This window comes from Haliotis rubra, unplaced genomic scaffold, assembly GCF_003918875.1.
Source record: "Haliotis rubra isolate DU_JTF1 unplaced genomic scaffold, ASM391887v1 Scf1416, whole genome shotgun sequence".
Classification (NCBI taxonomy): domain Eukaryota; kingdom Metazoa; phylum Mollusca; class Gastropoda; order Lepetellida; family Haliotidae; genus Haliotis; species Haliotis rubra.
The window spans coordinates 100,822-124,780 of record NW_025765355.1 but is presented as its reverse complement, the minus strand read 5'-3'; the positions used below and the strand labels follow the sequence as shown (position 1 = coordinate 124,780).

Below are 23,959 nucleotides of genomic sequence, written 5' to 3'. Positions count from 1 at the left end.
CTGACAGACCTCACATATCGTCGGACTAGGAGGATAAATGACAAATATAACGACAGTTTATGTGGACATGAGACTAAATATACTATCATTTTGACTAATGATTTGACTGATTATTGTTGACATTACGATGAAGTATTGTTATAAAAGCTGTTTTAATAAGGTTTAACTATAAATACGCATACCTCCTCCTTCTCCAGCTTTTCAATCACTTCAGGATTAAGTAGTCCCCATCCAGATACTCCTACAGGAGTTATGTATTTGGAAGACATATCCTTGATGTATTCTCCCACCATTTTTGCAGTCCCAAAATGTATGCCTTCGGTTGTAATCCAGATATCTATTACAGAAATACTTGCCATGTACAAGATTGGCTGCGAAACATGAACCAAATTGTGAACTATGTCTACGTAAATGTTACATTTGTCACTAATCTTTACACACGTCAGTCACCTTAAGGAGTCATGATATTTTATAAAACATATCAAGGTGGAAATTATATAATTGTATAATGAATCTTACTTTGGCCATTTGATAATGCCTTCACCAGTCCCTTCAGCTGGCACCTAACTTCATTCGCCTTCTTGTCAGCCTGTCCATATTCGTCTCCTATGACGGAGAATATCCATTTTGGTTGAGGCAGTCTCCATACCTCCAGCAATAGGTGCTCAACGACGGACATGTCAGTCTGAACATCGATACGAACATACTGTAAAACAAAAGGTAGAGGACCCGTGAAGAAACACACAAACATGTATGGTCATAGATTGCCCTGGAATACACTACAGTAATGTAACTGCTAATGAACTGCACTATTGCAAGTTCATATCCGCCACATTTAAACAATGTTTTTCGTTTTGTTTTTGTTTATCTAATGATAACAGTAACATCGTGAAGCGTGTTCTCATGTTCTGAGTGGGCCCATGAGCAGATGCTGGAACAGATTACTATCCTTGGATCAGTTTGTTTCATTGGTTGATTGCTAGTTCAACAGAAGGACACACTTGACACTCCGGTTTATCGGAGTTTCCGATATAATTTTTAGGCATTCTTTAAATGTTGCGAGTTGTGCGTGGAAAGATATATTAACTATTGTTTTAAAGGAGGTATTCCGTTATTTCAAATGCAGCTCATAGACAACAAAGTATGTGAGTGAGTAAGTGAGTTAATATTTAACGTCACATCGGCAATATTTTAGGCCATATAGTGACGAGAAATGTTTTATATAAATAATAAATTAAAGCTGCTAAAGAATCAGTCAGCGAAACATAGTATGTATTCCACGGTCTGACGCACCCTTGAAGTCTTTCCTTCTCTGAAGTCAATCTTTCCGAAGTTCCTGCAAGGTTCCGGTGCTGTATTCCGTGATGTTGACCAGTCCTCATCATTTATAGACTCGCTGTCGGGATGTTCACTGTCGGGACGCTGACATTTGCAATACTTTGTGTCCTCTAGTCTGCGTAAACATAAGGTGATGCTTGTATTGTTAGGTATGTAGGTTAGTAACATGCAGTCATCGCAGAATCCCAGTAGAATATTGGTCTCTGTATTTCCTGGTGTGGGAGAAGAACGGACTATGTTATCAAGGTGACCACAATATGTGTACAGAATATAACGGATTAAATAGAATAACTTGTAAACTTTCGACGAAGAAACGGAAATGATGATTTGTGCAGATAAACTTAATATCACTGTACTTCATGCATCTCTCTTTTCATTGCAAGACGGAATGACCTGTAATGGGCTGTAATTGTCGTACATCTAGCTGGTGTTGCTGTTGAAGCCAGTTGTCCTATAAATATTCACCTACCGAAATCGTTTTCATTTTCTCAAATGTTCTAGTTGCACGTTACTTTCCATTTTCTACCATATTTGCAGCTTGTAATTGTAAATTTTATGGAATGTTGAACCAATGCTTACCTCTTTGAACAGGACTTTCAACTGTTAGTAAATGTCAAAGGACAGAAATAATTGTGTACCAGACAAAATATGGTTGAAAGTACGCATGTCCTGATTATTTGACGCATTTATGTATCGCATTGTTGCAGTATTCTGACATATAACTATCCATTTGTTCTGACAGGATATATATTATTTTGGGTATTTATTTACTGTATATATATAGTCCCCTGTCTTCTACCTTACTCATACTTGCTTGACAAAGATACAAGAATCTGTATCGAAACGTCGCATCTACCAAGAAGTTGTTTATCCATAAAGTTTGTCTGTATATCACAACAACACTGCTAAACGACAGCGGCAAATAATCAACTGATTCATTACCTCTATGGTTTAATAACAGCCCGGCAATCGTTTAAACCGTTGATATTTAAGGTGTCTTCTGGTCACGGATAACACGATGTATCGGTAGATCGATGAATCGATAGATCCAACACCTCAATATAACACCGATGGGCTATCTCAGATCCTCCCTGCTGCCGCACCTTGACCTACTCGTATCCACAATATTCGATGACACGGCATTAAATTACATTTGTGACGTCATTCCATTGTCTGTTCGCTCCATTACTTTTCAGGAATGGAGCGATGTGTACCAGTTTCAAAATAAAACCTTCATTTTGTCATTTTGACATTTAATTTTGATAACAGAAATATTCCCAATACTTCGAATGTAATTTAAGTAGGGTAATATCCTCGTAACTCTCCATTCCTTAAAAATAATGTTCTCGGCCCTCCGGGGCCTCGGCTCCATTATTTTTAAGGAATGGAGAGTTACTCGGACATTACCCTCTACATAATACGCTACAAGGACAGCGCAAGATCTGAAAATAATATATACTCTCTCTCTCTGTCTCTCTCTCTCTCTCTCTGTCTCTCAGCCCCGTTAGTCGCCTCCTGCGACAATCATGGGTTACTGAAGATCAATTCTAACCAGGATCTTCACGGGAGTGCGCGTGTGGTGCGCGTGTGTCCGCAGGCGTGTGTCTTGGTTACTCTTGGTGCTTTGACGTTACATAGATCATAGGAACTCCCTAGCAGTGCCACAATCAAGGACATTCGGGATGTGTTAGACTTGATGTCATGTTGAGTTACACACAGAAATCTTCCCAAAACATTTATGTAGCTATTGCATGAAATTTGAAGCAATTGTGTAGCGACAGATTCGCCATAGGTGGCTATGTGTTCTCGTCATATTGAGTTTTTCATGCGAAAAGTTAACTTGTTTTGTATATGTTTCTTGAAATGTGCTACCGGGTGTGGCAGTGTCCTCACGGGTCCTCACGGCCAGCGATACGTCACAGATCAGGCTTCTTCAATGGTATAGTACATGGAGATGGACCATCTGCCCGTAGAGCTGAATATTAGTAGTAAATCCCCTGGCCCCAGCATACCAAATGACATTCAAAGGAGGTACTTGTTGCTACCTTTCCTTGCATCATGGGAGTGGAGCATGTACTGGTCGGATCGGCGTCTGTTTGATGTGTATCAATGTCTGGTATCTCAGTGGGCGAGAACGGAAAGACATAGACCCGGAGCCATACAAGTGTCAATACATAAGTGCATAAGTACATCATCTACAAAAGCGATATTTCACCCCTACTTAAAAAGACACTTATTTGTGGCTTCAACCCAGTAGTCTGACACTGCCACCTAGAACTCATTAGCTGCAGAGAGACATTTTGTAGTATTTGCAGCAGTAGTATACGGGTAACTATGGGTCCAAACTGACCTAATTACGCAGGTGTGTGACCCAAATTCGCAGGCGTGTGACCTAATTAAGCAGAAGCATAGACTATTCTAGAAGATATGACAGCATATGATATTAAGGAAATATGCGGTTAAATCCAGTTTTACATAAGACAATAAAAATGTATGCTTCCCATCTCTTTCATCCAGCATTATGAACAGCACCCATATGAGTGTACTGAGAAGAAACTTCTTAAAGACATACAAAATGTAGTGAATGTATTGGAAAAGTGGGGAATATTGACTGATTACAATGATGCCGATATTATTGAAAGTCTTTTTTTCAATGGTTTTCAATTGGTTATGTTAGTGAATCTCATTTGATATATATACTAGGCACATAAAGAAACTGTGCATACAAAAATTTAAAATTTAAATTTATCAAACCTGTGTAGACACATAAGGATTTAAACTCAGAGATTAGAGCCATGTATCCAACATGCATGTACGTGCCACGTTCCGTGACGTCAGTGGGTTCGTCCTTGAGACGTGCAATACGTTGTTGCACGTGCATTCTGGGAAAGAGAAACAGAGTAAATGAATGCCGCACAATACTGTCACTTTGAAAAGCTCAGCCCCTGCCCTTGCGATCGTTAAAAAAATTAAACGGCTATTGAAACGCATAGCATGCCAAGGCTCACGTCTGCACAAAGTCATGAGGCCATTGGGATGGTCAGTGGGGAATGTCTCAACGACAAGTGGCTGCACATTTCCACTGCCACCGGAACAACATTTCTGCACTGGTGAGACGCTACCAGAACACAAATGACGTCATCGATCGGCCACGTTCTGGACGTTCACGTGTAACAACGCCAAGACAGGACAGATGGATAAGGGTGACCCATCTTCGCCACAGGTTTCAGACTGCAGTGTTGACTGCCCGAACCATCCCAGGACTTCGCCGTATCCACCCCAACACAGTTCGACAACGTTTACGTCATCACGGGATCAGACCACGACGTCCCGCCATACGGTTCTAGGTTTCTCCACCTGTTTCGTTGGAGAAATGTTGTTTTTACAGATAAGTCCAGGTTTAACATTTCCCATAGTGATGGACGTCAACGTGCCTATAGACGCGCGGGAGAACGTTATGCACAGGCCTGCGTCTTGGAGAGGAATCGCTTTGGTGGTGGCTCTGTGATGATTTGGGGTGGATATAACAGTACGCCAAAGAACTCCTTTGGTGATTGTTCAGGGCAACTTAACTGGTGTGGGCTACAGGGATCAGATTCTTCGACCTGTGGCAATTCCTTTTCTGCAACGTCATGGCCCTGGGTTAACATTCCAACAGGAAAATGCCCGCCCTCATACGGCAAGGGTTGCTATGGATTTCTTGCAACACCACAACGTTGACTTACTGCCTTGGCCTGCAATTCACCGGATCTCTCCCCGATAGAACATGTTTGGGAAGAGATGGATCGACGTCTACGCCGTCTTCCTCATCCGCCAAATAACTTCCTTCACCATGCAACAGAACTCGAGAGAATCTGGCGTGACATCCCACAAGCCTTCCTTGCACGTTTGATAGGCTCTATGCGTCGTCGATGCACTGCTGTTCTCAATGCCGATGGTGGACATACCCGTTATTGAGCTTGTGACATGGTCGTTTGACCCCTGTCCCGCTTGTGGACTCGTGACGTCAGTGTGATTGACTTTTCAATTGAAATTCTGCCGACTTGTTATGGTCTCATGATCCCTCCATTAAAGTTTATATGTACCTTTGACATTGTTATCGTACTTATCAACTGGGATAATATTTTGACAATGCAGTTTCTTTATGTGGCTAGTATATTTGGTTTTTGTAGGAAAGTCAACAAACATCGCAACAGTGCCTTACTGATGACATTGCCAAGACGAGGCCCCCAGGCGTTTGATCTATTTTGTCTGGCTCTTCATGCTTGCAATGAACAAGAATCAATATTGTCATCTGCATCTGGGTGAACATGTATCTGCAACGACTAAGTCTAGGAAAGGGTATTTGTGTATTCCCATCAGGAAGTATGATGTGTACTCCAGCAGCAAATCTTATCCTACTCGACGTGGCATCGTGCTCACCTTGAAACTCGCCAATGAGTTCCAGCAAATAGGAGATGTTATGGCGTCTGGTCACTCAGGTCCTCATGCATATGTGGGGCTAACATGTATGCCACCGACAGTTCCCCTCTCGAAGCTTGTTATGTGCGTAAATACGACAAACCAATTAATCAGAACGCGTGGAATGATTGCAGTGCCTTGATATATATATAATCCCGTGCACTTAAATCCTATATGGCATAACGTGATTGTCTAAAACTATATATCGTCATATTGACAGTACAAAGCACGTAGCTGACATAATTGTGTTGCCTATAATGTGAAGTTTGTAATAAGAAAAACGGTAAGAGATTCAAATACACGGGCGTGCGTATATATTCCAGAAGGGTATGACATGACAGCAAGGTTACACGAATGTTCAGTTTGAGAAGCATTTTTAAGTCATTTTGAGCATCTGTTTGGGCATTTAATACAGCTGAAAAAACTAATAGTAATAGTCCGCTTATATTGCGTTCATATCCAGGCAGATTGCCTGCTCACGCTTAGAAGTACGTACATTACTCTCTCCGGTCATAGGACACCATCGTACATGGTTGGTCATCGTATTCAGATTAAAAGGGAGACCTCCAAGCTAGGACAATTCAATCCGAGTTAGACTTTCAGAGTGAGCAGACGCGTGGAGAAAACCTCCAAACAATGCCATCTAGTGATGACTGTGGACTCAAATTTCAAGACATTTGCACGATTTGCAAAACACTGAAGAAACTGGTGTCCCGAAAAGTCCTCAATTGGTCCATCTGGGATACCCATGTGGCACTAAAAAAATTAGAAGAACACAACTTCTCTGCTGTGAAGATACCATGTCATCTGGCGGACTGCGACTACTGTGGTCAGGTGTTTAGCAAGGACCACAACTAACTCATTTACACAATAAACAATGTTCTGAAATGGAAAATGATTATAATGGATCTATAAGTTAAGTCACAGACGACATGAAAAAAAAAAGATCTAGGAGAGCAAGGTATCAGACAAATGTATTGACGAACAAGTGAGTTGAATAAAGACGTTTTGGATGAGTAACGACAGCTATACATGAAAAGAGGTGTAACCAAAGAAATGATAGAAGAGAAACTGAAGACATTAATGTAGAGCACTTTCAAAGAGCCGTATGCATGACTTGTTGCTTATAAGTACAAGACACGAGTAATGTGTGTCATGAAGTGTACAAATATACATCTTGGGTGGAAGACTTGATTGAAGAAGATGACTAAAATATGATATCTGATAAAGAGAGTGAAGAATCTCGACAGGAGGAGGAGGAGGGGCAATGAGACATTGTTATTCACAAAAATACATAAAGTAGACTTTGGGAGTGCTCCTATACTGAAAAGGTGACAGCTTGATTGTCAAAAAGACAAATTGGCACAAACACCAGAAAGGGAATCGAGTCCGAGCGAACGCTTTAACCACTTGGGTACCCCTGCCCTCTATATTTTTGTGTGGTACACAGGGTCTTGTAACGCAAAAGAATTGGTATCAAGGTTTGTACTATCATTGTAAGGACACTGCATAAAAGAGAAGTGCTGAAACCAAGAGTCAACACACCAACGTTCGTTTTAGGACGAACTCCCCAATACCCAGTGTATGTATCCCTATAAATCTATGTACACATTTCAAGCCAATACATTAACCTCCAAAATGAGACATACTAGCCTGGTAAAATTTAGCAGCAATTTGAATTGCTCTTTAAACACGATTTTGTTGAGTTTGATTTTGGATCAATCGATCCTGTATATTGGTTGTTTACCTGGGACGAAGGTTGATCGTCGGCTAGTCACAATGAACCACATGCCTTGAACAATCAAAATATTTTCTCTGCTTGACTTGTGCATGTCAAAAACAAAACCGAAAAATGTTCCACGGGGTGTTGGCATTGGTAGTGCAAACAAAACCAAAATCAAACGAATAGATTGTCATTGCAAATATAGTATGACCAGAAATTATTGAGAATTTTAGGAATATGTTTAATTGGATTTCTAGTATAAACAACCTTGACCAGCTATAAGTGCTTGGTTTCTTTCAAGAGAGACAACTCCGTTAATCCTTGTTCATTGGAGTATTATAACAAGGACATCAGATCAGCTCAAGTGATTTCAAGTAGAACAGGCATCCCTTTGTCCACTGTTTATCGTGTTTTGAAACATATTGCAAATGGATATGGCATTGAGCACCAGGGAGGTGCGGGGAGGCCCAGAAACTTCACTGTCAGTGACAGGAGGCGGCTTGGTTTCACAAACGAAGGAGTTTAGAAAACTTAAGGATGGATATGATTGATAGAGGAACTGTGGCTGTCTGTAAGGAGACAATTAGAACTGAGCTGCATGCAATGGGTTGGCAGAAAAGTCGAGGAATTCCATCACCGATCATGAAACCTGAACAAATGGAGCGAAGGTTGAACTGGTGCTTACTGCATAGAAATTTTACCTGGGACAATGTGATTTTCTCAGATGAAAGTTCTGTGTGGCTGTTTCCTAATACACTGAAATTCTGGACCAAACAAACTGAAAAACCTTTGTATCAGCGCCCAAAGTACAGTCCGAAATTTAACGTTTGGGGTGGCATACCTGTGTTAGGGGCAACGCCCCTCTGTGTATTTGAATGGAATATGAACAGTGAGCGGTACACATGTATTCTCGATGGACATTTACTTCCATCTGCTCACGTGTTTTAAGGAAATGTTTGGATTTTCCAGCAGTACAACGACCAAAAACATCGTTCGAAGCATTCACAGGCCTGGTTTCGGACCCAAAATATGACATTATTAGATTGGCCAAGCTATATATATAGCCCTGACCTAAATCCAATAGAAAATGTTTGGGGACTTATGAAGGAAAGAAAACTCTGACAAATATTGCTGAAATGAAAGAAGAGGTGGTCCGATATTGGGACAGCATGGATCACGACTTCTAACTACTTTGATCAGTAGTATGCCCCGCCGCATTGAAGCCTGCATTGCTGCCCATGGTGACTTGACAAAACACCAACTGTTCACGTGTTATGTTCTGCTAATATTCACATTTAATACATGAGTAATGAGTGAAAAAAAAAATACAATCTCTAAATTCTCAATAATTTCTGGTTGTACTGTACATAAATCAGGCCTAAAACCCAACATTCAGATATTTTCTGGTGATACGTTTCACAGACACTAACTTTTTTCTTTATATTGAATATATTCATTCATTCAATACTAGGCACATAAAGAAACTGTGCATACAAAATTTAATTTTTTTATCAAACCTGTGTAGACACATAAGGATTTAAACTCTGAGATTAGTGACATGTATCCAACATGCATGCACGTGCCACGTTCCGTGACGTCAGTGGGTTAGTCCTTGAGACGTGCAATACGTTGTTGCACGTGCATTCTGGGAAAGAGGAACAGAGCAAATGAATGCCACACAATACTGTCACTTTGGAAAGCTCAGCCCCTGCCCTTGCAATCATTAAAAAAATTAAACGGCTATTGAAACGCATAGCATGCCAAGGCTCACGTCTGCACAAAGTCATGAGGCCATTGGGATGGTCCGTCTCAACGACAAGTGGCTGCACATTTCCACTGCCACCGGAACAACATTTCTGCACTGGTGAGACGCTACCAGAACACAAATGACGTCATCGATCGGCCACGTTCTGGACGTCCACGTGTAACAACGCCAAGACAGGACATATGGATAAGGGTGACCCATCTTCGCCACAGGTTTCAGACTGCAGTGATGACTGCCCGAACCATCCCAGGACTTCGCCGTATCCACCCCAACACAGTTCGACAACGTTTACGTCATCACGGGATCAGACCACGACGTCCCGCCATACGGCCTATCCAGACACAACGTCGTCGACAAGCTCGCCGAATGTGGTGCCGAAATCAGGTCCGCAGACCCTTGTTTTGGTGAAGAAATGTTGTTTTTACAGATAAGTCCAGGTTTAACATTTCCCATAGTGATGGACGTCAATGTGCCTATAGACGCCAAGCGGGAGAACGTTATGCACAGGCCTTGGAGAGGAATCGCTTTGGTGGTAGTTCCATGATGATTTGGGGTGAAATAACAGTATGCCTTTGGTGATTGTTCAGGGCAACTTAACTGGTGTGGGCTACAGGGATCAGATTCTTCAACCTGTGGCAATTCCTTTTCTGCAACGTCATGGCCCTGGGTTAACATTCCAACAGGAAAATGCCCGCCCTCATACGGCAAGGGTTGCTATGGATTTCTTGCAACACCACAACGTTGACTTACTGCCTTGGCCTGCAAATTCACCGGATCTCTCCCCGATAGAGCATGTTTGGGAAGAGATGGATCGACGTCTACGCCGTCTTCCTCATCCGCCAGATAACGTCCTTGACCATGCAACAGAACTCGAGAGAATCTGGCGTGACATCCCACAAGCCTTCCTTGCACGTTTGATAGGCTCTATGCGTCGTCGATGCACTGCTGTTCTCAATGCCGATGGTGGACATACCCGTTATTGAGCTTGTGACATGGTCGTTTGACCCCTGTCCCGCTTGTGGACTCGTGACGTCAGTGTGATTGACTTTTCAATTGAAATTCTGCCGACTTGTTATGGTCTCATGATCCCTCCATTAAAGTTTATATGTACCTTTGACATTGTTATCGTACTTATCAACTGGGATAATATTTTGACAATGCACAGTTTCTTTATGTATCTCGTATATATCATAAACATGATAATTTGTAAAATCATTGATTAGGTTGTAATTATTATGGGTCACAATGTTTAAAGTTTTGAGTGTGGATTGCGGCTCACATCTTGCATCATGTATGTTCAATGGCAATAGTATTTTTTACTAGTACACCTTTTTTGATAGCGCTCCAGAGTTTCCTCCCTTGGCTGTATTTGTTTTGACTCCCGGTCGTATCTTCGAGAAAATAGCCTAATGTTCTGAGTGGATAGTGATGCAGCCCACCTTTACTAGAATGCTCGAGAACTGTGTAAGAGCTATATAAAGGTTGGTTGTTGCATTGTGCAGCGGGACTAACACACGCTACTTATCACATGACTGGAGTTATATATGCTACGGTCAATGTCTACAATCAGGGAATGTGTACAATGACTGAAATAACCAGGTAACGCTTAAAGGTCATGACCCCAGTAGGTGGGGTGTGGCCCGGGAAAAATAACTATGGAAGACCATTTCAGACACAATACTTATAACTTTACAACAAATTTTCATGAACAGTTACCAAGTAAAAGCAATTATGACGACTTTATAACATGAAATCAAATAGTTATAATTAATGAATTACGAAACTATGCTTGTGTTTGTTCAGTAAATGTCTCCAAAGTGATGAGGAATGTGTTTTGAACTTTCATTCAAGATTAAAGTCAAGAAATGTAGACAAAAGTAGACAAATTCTGAACATTTCTTGACAAAAACTTTCTTATCAGCATTGTAAGACATGAACTTCAATGTTACTTCGTTATCAGCTGTTGGCGTAAACTATTCGCCATGCTGTTTGTCCGGATTTTAGCTATCACGAATATTGATGACATAGCGCACAACTGACCTTGATGCTGTTGTGTGCATGATGGCTGTGCTACGATAGCGAAGTGTCAACGATGGCTCCGCTACGATAGCGAAGTGTCAAAGGCTGAAAATTATGTTTTTATAAACATTTTATATTGATAAAGGTTTGTAAAATTGTTGATTTCCAAATGCCTTGTTAATTAAGCATACCACGCTGAAACGTGTTAGGTGCGCGAATATTGATTACGCGAGGTTACTTTAAATTTGTGACTCAATTGCATTGTACTAGATATCGGTATTGTCATTCATTGTAGCTTGTAGAAAATTGTTCTCCTCCCTCAAATTCTTCCTCTTTTGACATTGCAAAGCACGCAAGACTGGCACCCCCTTTTAATGAGCAAGAAGTAGATAAAGACTTCCTACATTTTGAAAAGGTGGCCTAAGGAGTCATGGACTATGCTACTGCAAACTGTTTTGAAGGGTAAAGCTCAGGATGCTTATTCCGCCTTGATACAGCAAAGCTCAGACTATGATCTTGTCAAAAAGACACTTTTAAAAGCTTATGAGTTAGTGCCTGAAGCTTATCATCAGAAATTTTGAAATGCTCATAAATGGGACAATGAGACTTTTGTAGACTTTGCTAGAGGAAACTTTGTTTGACAGGTGGTGTGGGTCTAAGAAAGTTTGGGTTTGAGACAGTTTTAATGGAGGATTTCAAGAAGAGTGTTCATTCTGATCTCAAGACTTATTTGGATGAACATAAGGTTGATGACTTACATGAGGCGGCGATGTTGGCAGATGATTATTGTTTGACTCACAAGAATTCTTTTAGGTCTCCGGGTAGTACTAAGTTGTTTTGGCCAAAAGGGCTTTTCCCCAAGTAAGACTGCAGGTTACAATGGTGTTAGAACAGGATCAATTCTTCTGATAAGCAATGACATTCTTTTCAGTCTAAGCCTAAGACATCTAGTGGTTCTGATCCTGTTTGTGCATATTGTAAGAAGCCAGGCCATTTCATTTCTGCATGTTACAAACTCCAGTTTAAAAATCAGGCTGCAGGTTCCCCAAATGCTTTTGTGTCTATCGCACCTAAGCCTTTCTTTACAGGTGGTTCTGAGGAGAGTTTTATTTGTGAGAGTAAGTCCTCAGATTCTGTAGTTCGGAAGGAGTATTTGCCCTTTGTTTCTAAGGGTTCTGTGTCGCTTATGGGAGATAATTCTACCCCATGGCCCGTTATTATCTTGAGGGATACTGGAGCACTTCAATCTCTGATTTTGAAGGATATTTTGCCTTTTTCTGATGAGTCTCCAGCAAACTCAGATGTTTTGCTTCAGGGTATAGGTGGCAATTCTTCTGCCCCTCTCCATTTTGTGAATTTGACTTCAGATCTGATTTTTGGTAAAGTGAAAGTTGGTGTTCTTGACTCTCTCACAGTTTCGGGTGTTGATTTGTTGATCGGTAATGATCTTATGGGGGCCAAAGTTGGTGCTGATCCCATTGTCACTGTTTCTCCAGTGAGTTCAGTTAGTACAGAAAATTGGGGGGATGAATTTCAGGGTATTTTTCCTTCTTGTGCAGTGACACGTTGAGTGTCGAAAGGCATTTCTTCCAAGACTTCCGAATGATTCCATTTATGATTTGTTAGATACTTTCATTGATCTTTCTTTTTGTGACGTAGAGGCTGATGACTTTTCTTCAAAAAGTAGTAACTCTTCAGGTCTTCTTGATAAGTCTGATAGTTTGTCAGGTGGTGATCACATTATTTCCAGAGAGCAGCTTATTAGTGCACAGGGTGAGGATGTTGAATTGCAGAATTGAAAAATATGATCTTATTGTTTTGAGACAGAGAAAGATTGGGATGAGGGTGTGCCTTTGTTGTTTGCTGTAAGGGAGTCAGTTCAGGAAAGTTTAGGGTTTAGCCCCTTGAGCTTGTATTTGGTCATAGTGTGCACAGGCCACTAAAACATCTAAAAGAACAATGGCTCAATCACAATCCTGAGATCAATCTTTTAGACTATGTGTCTTCATTTCGGAACAGGCTTTCAAAGGCAAGTGGGTTGGCCAGACAAAACTTGAAAGTTTCACAAGCAAAAATGAAACAAAACTATGACAGAAAGTCAAAGAGAGAAATTTCATTTGTGGTGATAAAGTGTTAGTCTTACTTCCCATTCCTGGTCAACCACTGAGAGCTAGATATCAAGGTCTATATGTTGTTGACAAAAAGGTTAGCGACACAGATTATGTCGTTCTGACGCCTGCCCGTCGTAAACAAAAGAGGTTGTGTCATGTAAACATGATTAAAAAATACGATGACAAGTTAGAAATCCAACATGTCAATTGTATTGCCACACTCTCCCCAGTTACTGATTGTACTAAAGATAATGGTGAACATGTTGACAATATTGATTGATGGTGTTAACAATGTAAAGTTCAGAAATTCTTATGTGTTAGCTCACCTTGATGAGAAACTATCTCATTTATCCCCTGAGCAGAAAGTTCAAATGTCAGATTTGATTTATGAGTTCTCTCACTTATTTCCGGATGTGCCTGGCAGAATAAATGTTGTTAGCCATGATATAGATGTAGATGATGCTGTGCCTGTAAAACAACATCCATATCGTATGAATCCTGTGAAACCTGAAATAGTGCGGAAAGAAGTGAAATACATGCTGGACAATGACATTATTGAACCCAGTGACAGTCCATGGAGTTCACCATGTGTTCTTGTGACGAAGAGTGGTAGAGGTGATTGGCGCTGCTGTGCTGACATGAAAACTGTCAATGCACTCTCATGAACTGATTCGTATCCAATTCCGAGAGTGGACGATTGCATTGATCACATTGGTCAAGCTAGATATATAAGTGAGTTTGACTTATTGAAGGGCTTCTGGCAGATTCCACTCACAGACTGTGTAAAGAAAATATTGGCATTCGCTACACCAGATGGACTGTATCAATACAAAGTGATGTTTGGTCTGAAGAATGCACCAGCGAGGTTCCAGAGACTCGTCAACAATGTCACATCTGGTCTTGATAGTGTTGCAGCTTACATGGATGATGTCATCAATTACGATATGGAGTGGGAAGACCATCTGAAGAGAACTCGTGCTTTCTGAAGCAAAATCGACTGTGAATCTTGCAAAGTGTGAATTTGGGAAGACACAAGTAGAATGTTTAGGGCATGTTGTAGGGCACGGCCAGGTACAGCCAGTTCATGCTAAGGTTGAAGCAATCGTACATTTTCCAGTACCCCAGTCTAAGAGAGAACTCATGATGAGATTCTTGGGTATGGCAGACTTTTTTATAGAAAGTTTTGTCAAAATTTCTCAGATGTTGTAGCATCACTAACCAACCTTGTTGGGGAAAAAGGTAAAATTCCAGTGGGATAGTAGTTGTCAGACTGCATTTGAAAAAGTCAAAGCCATATTAATGAATTCTCCAGTATTGAAGGCACCAAATTTTGAGAAAGCTTTTAAGTAACAAATTCATGCAAGTGATGTAGGTGCAGGTGCTGTCCTGATTCAAGAGAATGGTTCAGGAATTGATCACCCAGTTTGTTATTTCAAAGAAGTTGGACAAGTATCAAAGAAATTATTCTACCGTTGAGAAAGAGACATTAGGTCTTTTGCTAGCTTTACAGCATTTTGAAGTGTACCTAGGTGTCACTACTTTTCCAATTTAAGTGTTTACTGATCACAATCCCTTGACTTCTCCTCACAAAATGAAGAACAAGAATCAAAGACTTATGAGGTGGAGTTTGACCTTGCAAGAGTTCAATCTTGTGATTAGATACATTAAAGGCAAAGACAATGTTTGTGCTAATGCACTTTCCAGGCTGTAAATGCATAATGACTTGATGATGCTTGTATCTTCATTATATCATAGTAATTCTGCAAAATGTTTCTCATGTTATTCATATTATTATATGTCATCTTATTATGTTAGTTATATTGCTATGAATGTAACAGAAAGTTACTGTGAAAGTTTCTTTTCCTTAAGGGGGAGAGTGTTATGACAGTGTGTTTTTGTAATTTGTAAAATTATTGATTAGGTTATAGTTATTTTGGGTCACAATGTTTAAAGTTTTGAGTGTGGGCTGTGGCTCACATCTTGCATCATGTATGTTGAATGGCAATAGTATTTTTAAGTAGTACGCCTTTTTGATGGAGCTCCAGAGTTGCCTCCCTTGGCTGTATTACTTTTGACTCCCGGTCGTATCTTCGAGAAAATAGCCTAATGTTCTGAGTGTATAGTGATGCTGCCCACCTTTACTAGAATGCTCGAGAACTGTATAAGAGCTTTATAAAGGCTGGTTGTTGCATTGTGCGGCGGGACTAACACACGCTACTTATCACATGACTGGAGTTATATATATTTGCCTGCCTTCGTCAAGACTGACCCTGCTCGTCTATATTCAACATATGCCATTGTAAACAACCTTCATTCAGTATATCTGCTCTCACTGTAAATGTCAAGACTCTGGTGAGTTATAAATATTTAATATTTGCGGCCAAATACTTTAGATTTGTGACTCAATTGCATTGTATTAGATATCTGTATTGTCATTCATTGTAGCTTGCTCATTGTTTGCTCAATGTATTATTGAGAATATTTTAGACTTAGAGGAGAGAGAGAGAGAGAAAGAAAGAGTAGTATAAAATATATTTGTCTGATTGATTATTCGTCATAACTTTCAGAGAGGAAATGGGCGCAGAAGCAGACAGCAAAGGAAATGCTGCCCTTCCTGCTGAACAGAGGAATTGACAATCCTCGCATCAAGACTGCCGTCCGGTGTCACCTCTATCCGAATCAGCACCCATCGACTTTCTTATCAGCGGTCAAAATGGAGTGGAATACGTCAACCGTAGGCGGTTTCCCTGTACGTTAAATGTAGGATAACTCATGCAAACAACACACATCTGGCTAGAGACGAAGTGTGCGCCCCGATCAACATGTTTCTGCATTCCCTGTTTTCTCAAGTAGACGTATGGCTGCAAGGGCACCTTGTCAACTCGACGAGCAACCACTATCCACACAAGGCTATGATTCAAACACTTTTGAATACCAATTCCATCAACAACAAGATGAAGATGCAGACGCAACTGTTTTTCAAGGACACGGCCAGGGAATTAAATATAAATGATCCAAAAGGGACCAACACGAGCATGTTCAGTAGGTACGAGTTCACCTCCTACGAGTTCACCTCTCATGTCCCCGCTGATGCAGGACCTGTTTTAAATGAAGCAGTACATACTGATTCAAGTCAACGTGCAAGTGAAACTGTACCGATCCAGACCTCGTATGTCGTGCAGATAGATGACATCGTCTTGAAGGTCATGAAAGTTTGCGTGAATCCGGGCGTGATATGGGGTCATAATGAGGCGCTGTCAAACACGCCTGCTATGTACCCTTATTGCAGAACAGAAGTGAAGATGTTTTCCATTGTTAAAGGACAAGCCAGCTTTGCGTGGGACAACATATTCCAAGTCACTCGCCCCAACAAGATAGTCGCTGGGTTCATATCCGCCAAGGCCATGGGCATGGGCGACTTTCACAAGAATCCTTATAACTTTGCCAACTGGGACCTGTCGCAAATAGTGCTGTTCTGCGATGGCCCCGTCAGATGTTGGCTTATCGACAACAACATCGAAAGTCTCAACACATTTCTCGGGACGAGTTCCACGGCGGTTACGCACTGTACGTCTTCTCATTGGATCACGTGATTGGTCAAAACAATGACGAAACATACCTGCGCATTCAAAAACAGGGAACTGTTAGAACAGATGGACAAAAGTAGACATGTCATTGCGTAAGAAAAGTGAACAAAGTTATGAACACTCGTCAGCTGGAATGCATCATAACCGACTTGGAACCTACCGACTTGGTGTAGAATCTGGTTCAGTGATGAATCATGATTTCTATTGGAACGACGCGATGGAAGAATGCGGGTGTACAGACGTTGACGTGACCATTTCGCCGACGCTCGTGTTCCCCAGGTGGACAGATTTGGCCGGGGAAGTGTTAAGATGTGGGGAGCGATCACCTGCCATAGGAGAAGTGATGATCCAGGGCAACCTGACAGCTCAAGGGTACTGTGACGAAATCATTCGCCCACACCTCCTTCCAATCATTGATCGCAAGAGGGAGTTGTTTCAACAGGACAATGCTAGGCCCCACACAGCACGTCACACTAGAGACTTCCTCCAGAACCACAACATCAATGTGCTCCCCTGGCCCTCAAGATCACCGGACTTAAATCTGATCGAACATCTGTGGGATGCCCTGGACAGACGGGTGCGACGCCATTACCCTCAGCCCCAGACACTTAAGCAAATCGCACAGGCACTACAGGCAGAGTGGGCTGCGATTGGGCAGCACAAGATTCTGAGACTTATTCGTTCGATGCCGAGGCGATGCCATGCAGTTCTGGATGCCCACGGTGGTCACACGAGGTATGGACTTCAGCGCCACCACACGTCTCCATGTGACACTCAAACTGACTTTCCTCGAGTTTGTGCCAAAGACGGATAAGTCTGCATTCTCAGTGTGCAATTTCGCTATATTTCATTGACTCATAAAGCCTACAAGATGTTTCAAAAATAAACATAAATATACAGTTGAAATTCCTATATGCGGTTTTTGGGAGAGTATATTTTGCTCGCTTGAACGTTTGCATTATACATACGTTTAGTGTATGCTTTCAATAATGTTTACCTTCAGTGTATGCTTTCACAATACTGTTATTCATTATAGTGTTCGCCGTGTTGTTAGTAATGAGATGCATAAACTACCCGCACGTTTATTTAGTGTTTGGTTTCCCTTTCTAAATATATATATATGTCTACTCTGTGCAATTATATTAAATTGTATACCACTCCCTAAGACGGCGTATGCGTCCGACAATACTATGATCTGTATACCACTTTTCGTGTGTTGTTGAACTTAAAACAGAAGTAGAATTGTTTAATAATTAAAAAAAACACATAAATGTCTGCTGTGTGTATAATATCATTTTTACAACCTGCTCGGTATACCCGAGGGAGAGAGAGAGGGGGGGAGAAGGAGACATGCTCAATCAATCAATCAAAGAGCTATACGTCGACCACTGTAAGATTACCCGTGCATTCTCCTGGTGGTGGGGATCCAACACACACACACACACACTCAATCTCTCTCTCTCTTCTCACACACTCTCTCTCACACACACACACTCACTCTCACACTCTCTCACACTCACACACTCTCACTCACTCTCTTTCACACACTCACTCTCACACACTTATTCCCACACTCGCAAACACACATGCACATGCACGCACACTGTCAAAAGTTTGTTTATGAAGAGACTTAATACTTAATACACACCAACAAGTGTGTTGTGAAGAAAACAATGTCTTCCAAATTTCCCTCTTGTACACACTACCAAAGAAGCATATAACCCCACTGTAGTGTCGAACGACTGACATTTTCACTCATGCCTGCTGACAAATAAGACGTCCTCTTGCAACATGACCACCTGTCCAGATTGCGGGAAGAGCTTTACACGGAAAGACAACCTACAGAGACATCGGAAGCTGAGGCATGGAACAACTCAACACTTACCTCCTCCTCCTCCTTCTCTTCATACTCCTCCTCCTCTGGATATGCACTGACACGAGGTATTCAAATTCCTGATTCCTTCACATGTCCTCGTTGTAGGACCCAGTGGTTGTGGAAAGCCTGTGTTTACCTTCCATCTGCTACAACTCGGCTTGATCGAACCCCTCCTTGGTGTTATACTCAGTGGCAGCCATTATATCAGACCATCAGTGAGCAATTGCCTCACATGACTTTTGTGAAAGGAATTCCTTATAATATATTAGAAGAGGATTACTTTGATACTTGGATGATTTCCTGGCTGAAGTAAAACATGACAAGCGTATCTCTAGACCTCCCATCACAAGAATGTGGTGATCTTCCTTCTAATACAAAATCTGTTTCCGAGAGGTAAAGAATCCAGAGACACTGCTTTGAATGCTCATTATGTCACTCTATTTCATTTGCCCATAGACAGACAACAAATCAAAGTCTTTGCCCGCAGAATCTTCCCCGATACCATTGATCACTTTATGTCCGTGTATGAACATGTTGCAGAAAATCCGTTTGGACAACTGACTATCGATCTGAAACCTAACACAAAAGACAAAGACCATCTGCATGTGAACATTATAAAAGATGAGTATGAGAGAGCAAAAGATCAGAGCAAACCAAATAGGCCTATGGAGCAGTTCACTGCCACCAGCACCATCACGAGAGCCTCTCTGGATAGTCTTCCTCTCAAGCTGACCACGACTGAAGAAGAGAGATCACACGATCATCATCAACTCACTCAGGAAGAAGACATGTATTCTGACACGAGTAGTAGCGAGGGTCTATTCACGATGGTCACGGCTTGTGCTGACTGCGGGGTGCTGATAGATAACATGCACAATCTACAGCGACATATCAAACATTGGTGTCCGGAAAATACCTTTAAATCAAGGAGAAAGCATGCCATATTCGAGAGTGACGAGAATGACAGTGATGATGATGTTGGCAATGTCATCAGTGACTCAACCTCCCATATGTGTCGAGGTGGAGGTCCTGCTGTCAAACATCGTCGTCGTGGGAAGCAGCCACCAGTCACTGACACGGAAGCCGAGGAATGGCAAAACATGGGTTTACAATGCATCTGGAGGTGGGTGTATAACTCGCACCATGACGTGATGAAACTCAAGAGAAAAAAGTACCAGCAGCAGGGTCGAACAGATGAATGTATTGACGTTCGAATCCAACGAGTGGAAGGAAGAGGATGCAGTCTCAACCCAGGTCAAGTTTGATTCATGTCTTCAAAACACCTCATAAAATCAAATGGCAAAACGAAGGAGAAGAAGAAGATTTGCATATACGTGAGAGGAATAGTTAACAAAACTCAATCCATCTGACGGGACATAACTCCTTACTATTGTGGAATTGTGTCTCTCTTATGAAGCAGGTAGGTTTTTTTTTAACACATGGATGTGCGAAAGTATTTGTGTATGACACTCAACGTTCCTGATGCCGAGACACTGAAGGTGTTACATGGAACTCAAAACTCGATGTTGGTTTTAGGAATTATCTATCAGTTTATTGTATATGTAAAATATATCATTGATAATATCTGTTAACTTGCATCACAGCGTTGGTTTAAAAAAGAATTAGCTTATAGCTCATGCACGTTGTTTGGGTTTTTCTCTCAGTAATGGTACAGTAAAGGCTTGCCCACTCGTAACACACCAACTCATAAGATGATGTTAACCCCAACAGCGGGTCATATGGACGCGATGTAATAATTTCAAAATACAGTCAACCTACTGAGTCAACAATCTTGGCCAAGTATGAAAAGGCTGTCGAAAAACCCTTTGGACAACTCACCATCGATCTGAAACCTAGCATGAAAGACAAAGATCGGCTGCATGTCAGCATCATAAAAGAAGACCACAGGAGAGCAACAGCACAGTCTGAACCCAACTTGCCGACGGACCAGTTTGCCACGAAAGCTTCTCTCGTTAGTCCTCTGACTTCCGAAACAACAACAACCTAAGAGAAGTCGTATGATCATTTACCCTCTCAAGAATACACGGATTCGGACACGAGTAGTGATGGTTCCTTTACTATGGCCACGGCGTGTACAGACTGTGGGGTGCTCATACACAACATGCACGACTTTCAACGACATATCAAAACTTGGTGTCCAGATAATGCGTTGAAATCAAAGAGAAAACTTGCCAGATACGAGAGCGAGGACGATAGTGCCGATGACATACCCTTCCAGAAAGGCGGTGGTCTTGCAATCAAATATCCTCGTGTGAAACCAACATTTACTGACATGGAAGCATAGTAGTGGCAAAATGTGGGTTTACAACGTATCTGGAAGCGTGTGTACAACATCAATCGTGAGGTAATGAAACTCAACAGAAAAAGGTAAAAGCAGCAGCGACGAACAGAAGAATGGATCAACAGAAAAATTAAACAGTTGTGGAAAAATGACCTGGTTGGTAGTCTCTGTTTCAAGCCATTCTTCACAGTCTGGGAGATATGAATCCTTCTACGGAGCAATCCATAATCACACATAAATTCAAACTCTTCTGAAGCCAAAAATGAAAGACATTCTGACTCGTATAGACATGATCGAAGTAGAAAGTGACACTGAATCTGTCATAGCTCCAGAGGATGGTGATGATGATGATGAGGGAGGAGGAGGAGGAGGAGGAGGAAGGAGGAGCAGAACGATCAGGAATAAATATCCATGTTCAAGATATCTCTGTATCAGTGTCTGTATCAGAGACTGAACTCGAACAGTTTTCATCTTTATCACAGTTTTCAAGATTGAATGCTATGCAAAGAATGTTCACTTGCATCATAGGTTTGTTTAACCGTTCGTTTTTTAAATAGCATCATCATAGCTTTGTTTAACCGTTTCGGTTTTTTAAAATAAATAGATCATGAACGATTTCTTCTTTATGTTCTCTGTCCATTAAGATGTGTCGATTTATAATGGGTATTCAATGATATAGGAACTCATACATTATGATGAAAAACGTCACAAGTTTTCCGTTTTAATAGCGTTTTGATTCATTTATCATTATGAAATTCGTCTGGGTTTTTTTAAAAAAGAATTTCACGGCTAAAATTCAACAAATATATTTTGAGATGATCCCCCGGATTGTAAGTTTCACTAAGTGATCATAGAACCGTACTGGATGTATTAAGGCATTGGATATACTGGAAACACAAAGCAAACTCCTTTTATGGGAATAGTGATTAGGATCCAAAGTTTTGTGTTGAATAAAACGTGTGTTTTATTCCGAAAACGCCATACATTCATTACTTGTCTTGGGATATAAACTTACATGAACATTCATTCATTCATTCATACTTCACCACTATTCATTTGAATATATGTAATACCGGATTATCTTTATCACAGATAACACATAACCAACAACAAAGGTTCAGCGAGGTGAAAACCCATGCCCTATCTGATTTAACCACCTTCCAAATAAAGAAATATACAAGACATCTACTCTTTCCTATAATGTAATACATACAGTAAATGTATCACTTCACTGGTTAAGCAAACGCGTGTGTCACGGATAAAACTCCAAGTTAATGTTGTGTCGCTGGCTATTGCAGCAGGAATGATATTTGGGGTGGTGTTTATAGAGGACGTTTCTCGCGGAGATAAGATTGTACATTCCACACTCCCAAACCGTGTTGACACAAGCCCCGTCGGCTCGTGTGGTATTTGATTACTTTCAACACACACATACACTATACCCTCTATACAGCGTTGGTGTCATAAGCTCTGCGCAAGAGGGCTTCAGGAAAAACTACTCCACCATTGATAACATTTATATCTTAAAGGCATTGATTGATATATACCTTAATCAAAATAAGAAATTATACTGCGTATTTGTTGATTTTAGTAAAGCCTTTGATACTGTGTGGCGCTGTGGCCTTTTGGCGGAAAATGGTTGATAATGGTATTACTGGAAAATGTTTTAATGTTATAAAAAATATGTATCAGCATATTAAATCATGTGTTTCTCATAATGACAGTACAACGCAATTCTTTCCATGTAATACAGGTGTTAGACAAGGCGAAAATTTATCTCTGTTTATGCTCTTTATTTAAATGATTTGGAATATTTTCTTTCAAATAACGTAATTGGTTTGGAATTTGTAAATGCTTATGCACTAAATGAAAATTGGTATATTCATTAAGCTACTGGTAATTCTTTAAGCTGATGATACAGTACTTTTATCTGAATCTCCTTCTGATTTGAAACTTTGTTTGGAAACTTTTGATGCTTACTGTACACGATGGAAACTAACAGTAAACATTTCTAAAACTAAAGTTTTGACTTTTTCCAAAAGAAGCAGTAAACTTAGTACTTTATTTCTTCTGCAGAATACTGTTTTAGAGGTAGAAAAACATTATGTTTATCTTGGTGTACTATTCACAAGCACTGGTCGCTTTTGTAAAGCCATTAAACGGCTCTCTGGCCCATCTTCTCATGCAATGTTTGCTATATTTAGAAAAATTTGCTTGTTAGATATACCGGTCGACTGCTAAACTTTTTGATCAACTTGTTAATCCTATTTTATTGTATGGTGCTGAGGTGTGGGGCTACGAAAACATTATTCAATTAGTATTCATTTGAAATTTTGTAAATACATATTGAAGGTAAAAACAACAACCCCAGATTTTATGGTTTACGGTGTTTACGGAAGATATCCACTTTGTATTTCTATCAAATTGAGAACGTTATCATATTGGTGTAAATTATTATTATTCCATGGTAAACTATCAAAAGTAAAGTATAAATTAATGTTCAAGTTGCACAATTCTCAGGCAAATGCTAAATATCCGCTAATAGCGGAAGTAAAATCTATCTTAGAGAATACAGGCTTTAGCTACATTTGGCAATTACAAGAATTTCAGGGTACCCATTGGCTGGTAAATAATGTTAAAACTGTACTCGTTGATCAGTTTCTACAAACTTGGAGAGAAAGTAAATCACAATCATCGAAAGGCCTATATTACAATATGTTTAAGGATAATCTTTATATTGAAACTTATTTGTTGCAACGTCCTCTAGATTTACGTAT

General features: G+C 40.7%; 1 long non-coding RNA gene across 1 annotated transcript; it reads right to left on the bottom strand.

Annotated features, from left to right (window-relative positions):
• Positions 1–232: 232 nt before the first annotated feature.
• On the bottom strand, positions 233–1,417 carry LOC124269063. The gene is made up of 3 exons (XR_006896411.1): positions 1,294–1,417; positions 520–706; positions 233–337 (listed from the first exon to the last, which is right to left on the bottom strand). It is a non-coding gene; the product is annotated as an uncharacterized LOC124269063 (long non-coding RNA).
• Between the last annotated feature and the right edge of the window lie 22,542 nt (positions 1,418–23,959).